The 5,579-nt window shown below is 36.4% G+C and overlaps 1 pseudogene; it reads left to right on the forward strand.

Annotated features, from left to right (window-relative positions):
- Window positions 1–1,486: 1,486 nt before the first annotated feature.
- On the forward strand, window positions 1,487–5,123 carry LOC124971449 (glyceraldehyde-3-phosphate dehydrogenase-like; annotated as a pseudogene).
- The last annotated feature ends 456 nt before the right edge of the window (window positions 5,124–5,579 follow it).

Consider the following 5,579-nt stretch of genomic DNA (forward strand, 5'->3'; position numbering starts at 1 on the left):
TCATTATATTTCCTGGATAAGAAGTCCTTTGTCAGATATATGATTTGCAAGGATTTTATCCCAATCTATAGTCTTTTTATGTTACTACAGTTGGCCTTCCATATCTGTAGATTATGAACCTGTAGATTCAACCAACTGTGGATATGAGCTATCTGGAAAAATTGCGTCTGTACTGAACACATGTAGATATTTTTATTGTCATTATTCCCTAAAATACAACTATGTGCTTTGTAGTTAAAATGTATTGGGTAGTATAAGCAATCCAGAAATGATTTAAAGTATCTGGGAGGATGTGTGCAGGTCATATATTGTTGGAAGCCATTTGTGAACTGTGTATGAGCTGGGCAATGGTCAAGCCATTAAGGCAAGGAAATCACACTTTTGGGAACTCCCGGGTGAAATTCCCCAGTTCAAGAAAGCCCAGATCATGTTGGCACCCTGACCTAGCTCACAGTTCCAAGTTCAAACACAGCCACTGGAGAAGGGTGTAACCTGCCAAGAACCAAACAACATGTTTACCCCCACCCCTATCCTGTTTTTTGTGAAGAAGCTCTATACTAATCCCCTTTGGTCTGTACCTATATAAGTAAAGCAAGCGTGGGTTTCTTCTTTGTTAGAAGTCATACCCTTCTGGTTGGCTCAACCCATCCCTGCCACGATCTTTAAAATATATATTTCTGGGTTTCTCTGTTTTTTTCATGATACTACTTTTCACAGCTTTTGTTTCACAGCCAGCCCATCCCTCCCACCATTACCTACTCCCTTGCCCACACAGGAGGGAATATATAAATACCCTGCCATTTTCTATAAGGGACTTGGGTATCTGCAGAATGTTAGAAGCAAATTACAAGGGAATAAACCTTAATTTATATAAGACATAGAAAGTTTAGATAAAAGATGTTCACATACACACAACAAAATCCCCCCCAAAACAAACAAACAAACAAAAACCCACCAAGACCAGATAGCATCACTGGTGAATACTACCAAATACTTAAGGAAAAAAAAAGAATAACAATTTTAAACAGAATTTTCCAAGATGTTGAAGAAGAGAAATACTTTCTTACTCTTCCTATGAGGATTCAATTTCTTTGATTTCATAATCAGATAAAAATATTAATAGAAAAGGAAACTACAGATGACTATTCATCATAAATATGGATGCAAAAATTCTAAAAAACTTTTTAACCAATTCAGCAATATATAAAAAGCATAGTGCATCAAGACTGACTGAACTTTATCTCAGGAATGAAGTGGGTTTAGTATCTGAAAATCAATCAATAAAATTCACCATACTAGCAAACTAAAAAAGAAAAATATATATAGTAATTTTTAAAACAAATATAGAATGCTGAGTGCTTTTTCTGTAATATCAGGAACAAGACGAAATGCAACCAAGTTAGAAATGAAGAAGATTGCATGTTCACAAATGACACAATTGTTTATATAGAAAATATGATGGACCTAATTAAAATGATTAAAAGTCATGAAAACCAACAAGTGAGTTAGCCAAAGTTGCAGAATACAAGCTCAATATAAATAAATAAATTGTATTTCTTTCTTTTTAAAAAGATGGCAGGATTTTTGTTTTTACATTTTTTAGTTGTAGATGGACAAAATACCTTCATTTTATTTATTTGTATGTGGTGCTTAGGATTGAACCCAGTGCATCATGCATGCTAGATAAGCATTCTACCATTGAGCTACAACCCCCAGACCAATAAACTGTATTTCTATCTACTAGCAAAAATTGAAAATTGAAATTAAAATTACCATTTACAATAGCATAAAACATGAAAACACAAATCTGATGGAAGAAGCAAAAGATCTATACACTGAAAACTATGAAATATTACTTAGAGAAACTAAGACCAAAATAAACAGGGATATATATCATTCATGGATATGAAGATTCCATATTGTTAAGATGTTAATTCTCTCCAAATAGGTCTATAAATTTAAAGCATTCTCAATAAAAATTCCAGAAGGCTTTTTTTGGTAGAAATATACAAGATGATTCTACAATTTATATGGAAATGCAAAGGACCAAGATTAGCCAAAATAAGGTTTCAAGAATTATTATAAAACTATATTACAATATAGTTGCAATAGTGTGGCATTGGAATAACTATAGACAAATGGATTAGTGGAACAGCATTGAGAGTTCAAATTAAACCTTTACATATAGTGATGACTGGGGTTTTTTCTTGTGAACATATTTATTCCTTTGATACCACTTTTCTAATAAAAGATAAAGTTTTGTTATACATTTTTACTGAACTGTTCGTAGTATGCCTGCCTTCTTTCTGGTATTCTCTTTAGGTGTCATGGCATTATTGATCTAGGTATTCGAATCATATTTCCATTCCTTATTCAAGATATATTACTAACACAGATTCCTTATCTGAACCTGCATCTTAAACTGGTGGGAAGGTTTGTGATAACACAGATAATATACCTAGTTCAATCCAGCACATGGGTGCTTAAGAAATGGTAGCTTTCATTGACAATATTTTCCTCATCAAAATATATGGCAAAATTCCTATGGGTATACATGCAAATGGAAATTAATTTAGAAATAATCTTCCCTCCATAATAACTAGGACCAGGAACAAAAAATTCATACCATGCATGAGATAAATTTATTGGAATATCTAACATTGACTGTGGCTCAACTTGTTGACAAAGTTATACAGGTAGAGGCATAAGAACTATCGATAGCATGACCAAGGTACCCTCACCAATTACCTGACTACCAGGGCACATGTGCATAAGAGGAAACTTGGTCATGAGAAAGAAGTACAAAGCCAGATGAATGTTATAGCGTAGATGAGATTCCTGCATCCCATCAGTGATAAATGAGATGACAGGCACAGTTATATAATAGGGCTTGGTTGTCACAAAAAGGCAAACCTGGTGAGTTCTGTATATGGAAGGGGAGAGGGCAACACCTTGCAGTGGTGGAGCTTCCAAGGACAGAAATTTCCTTCCTCCCTGCTTCAACCAGAGGCACTGATACTAAGGAATACCTGTCTGAATATATGTGACTGTGTGTGCAGCAACAAAGTATGCATAAATAGTATTTGAAGGAATTTGCAGATTGTTTGTGTCAAAGTTTAAAGTGACATGTTGTCAATCAGATTCAGAGAAACTCTTGCAATCAGGAAAACTTTCTTCATGTTTACCAGGCAATGATTTAGAAAAACGATTTCAAAGATTCTTTATAGTATTCACAATCTACTCATTCATTTATTATTACCTACTATTGGTCAAAGGACACCAAATAAAAGATTACCCTCTGACCCACAGCCTTAATCTCCAATCTGGTGACCTCTACAGTTTGCCAGCATGCTTCTATGACTTAGCTCATTTTGTTCCTTCTGCCAATCCTGCATCCTGGACATCTGGGTACTTACTGCACCACCTCTTGTGGAAGATGCTCATGGGATTGCTTAGCCCCTCCTTGAGCTAGGGAGTTAGTGGACCTAGGAGGCATCACAATGTAAATAAACTAGAAAGACAATGGAATCAGAGAAACACAGGTTTAATTCCCAGAATACAATGCCAGATGGTATTGACATTGGACAAGTTGTAATTACCCTCTAGCCCCTATTTCATCAGGTGGGGATTTCTTCCCCCTGGAGAAGCAATTAAAGAATTGGTCAGGGAATGATCCCTGAGAATGTTGCCATAACATGAATGATAAAGTTAAAGTGTTTTATACACACACACACACACACACACACACACACACACACATATATATGAAAATATATGCAATAAGGTGACAAATAGAATAGAGGTTTTAATGAATGCTGGAATTCCAGGGTCATTTCTTAATTCTTCTTTTTCTACTTTTATAGATTACTTTCTCAGCCTAAATTATTTGAACAATAATGTTCAACTTTATTTTCTATCAAAAATGCAATTTGAAAAAATTAAAAAAAATAAAAAATGCAAATTTGAATGCTACTGCAGTATTTCCCCCCTTCAAATAGTCCAAAAATAATGAATGTTATTTTTTTAATTGCAAGGGTAGAAGAGAATGAAGCTTCTTGTACACCTACTGGACTTATACCCAAAATGGTTTCTCATATCATAGAGTCATCTAGCAATATACATTAAAACCTTTTAACTGCTCACGTTTTTTCATCTAGCAATCCAATTTCCAGAAATAATTCCTAAGACAATGTCAGAAAAGTGTGCTACAGTGCAAGTACAAGATGTTCATTCTAATATTACCTATAATGGCCAAAAAAAAAAAAAACCCGTGAATAATCAATGTACAGGCACTCACATGTGTTTAAAACAAACATAGGCTCGTTTACAGCTTTGTTGTAGTTGACACCATTCTATCTATGTATTTGTTAATTTATAAAATTCCTGAATGGATGCAAAAATCAGATTGTCTATTTTATTGCAATTCATATGAGCAAATAAATGACCAAACACCCAGACACTTCAAGTTCACTCTTGTACTTGTTGTGTACCTCCTGCTGTCCACCTGAAGGATGACTCCCAGAAGGAAGAGTGTATGAAAAGGATGCTTAGTGCACAACTAATTGAGAGATATTGCTAGGAGTTTCTTATAAACCTACTTCTTCCTCTAAATAGGTGGGGATGAGTGCACAACCTATTAGGGATCAACACAGGCACCTCTCATACATCTCAGTTGCAGAGACAACTTTACCATCATGGAAGGACTCATAACCAGTCCAGTCCACTACTACCAACTCAGGATACTGTGTGTAGCTCCTCTGGGAAACTGTGGCATGATGCCCATAAAGCTGCCCAGAATATTATCTCTGCCCGCAATGGTGCTGCCAAGGATGAGGGCAAGGTCATCTTTGAGCTCAATATTAAGCTTGCTGGCATGGCCTCCTATGTGCCCACCTTCAATGTGTCAGTCATGGATCTGACCTGCCACCTGGAGAAAGCTGCCAAATATGATCACATCAAGAATGTGGTGAAGCAAACATCAGAGGACCCCCTAAAGGGCATCCTGAGCTACATGGAGAAACAGGTTGTCTCACTGCAACTTTCACAATGACACTGACTCTTCTACCTTCAATGCTGGAGCTGGTATTGCCTTCAACTGCCACTATGTAAAGTTCATTTCCTGATATGAACTTGAATTTGGCTACAGCAAAATGGTCTGCATGCTTCCAAGGAATAAGAGCCCCTGGACCACCAGCCCCAGTTAGATCAGTTAGGAAAAGGTCCTCAGTTGTTGGGAAGTCTCTGCTGCAACTCACTCAAGACATTTAGAATCTCCCTTTCTTCTCAGTTTCCGTTCAGCCCTGCTGAAGAAGGTGAGGTACTTAGGGAGACTTACTTGGTCACATATCATCAATAAAGTCCACTGCATCCAGGAAAAAATTTAAAAAACTGTGTGAGAGGAAGGGTGATGATGTGGTAGCACTGGTGAATTTTCCAGTGTATTTTTCTTGGGGAACGTGCTGCACACACCCAATAGTGCATAACCAGCTATCTCAGATTAATAAATTATATTGCACAGCACTGCTGTGACAGGAAACATTATTCAGCATTGGTTTGATGGCTAGCCATATTTAATTTTC

The sequence above is a fragment of the Sciurus carolinensis genome, chromosome X (assembly GCF_902686445.1).
Source record: "Sciurus carolinensis chromosome X, mSciCar1.2, whole genome shotgun sequence".
NCBI lineage: Eukaryota > Metazoa > Chordata > Mammalia > Rodentia > Sciuridae > Sciurus > Sciurus carolinensis.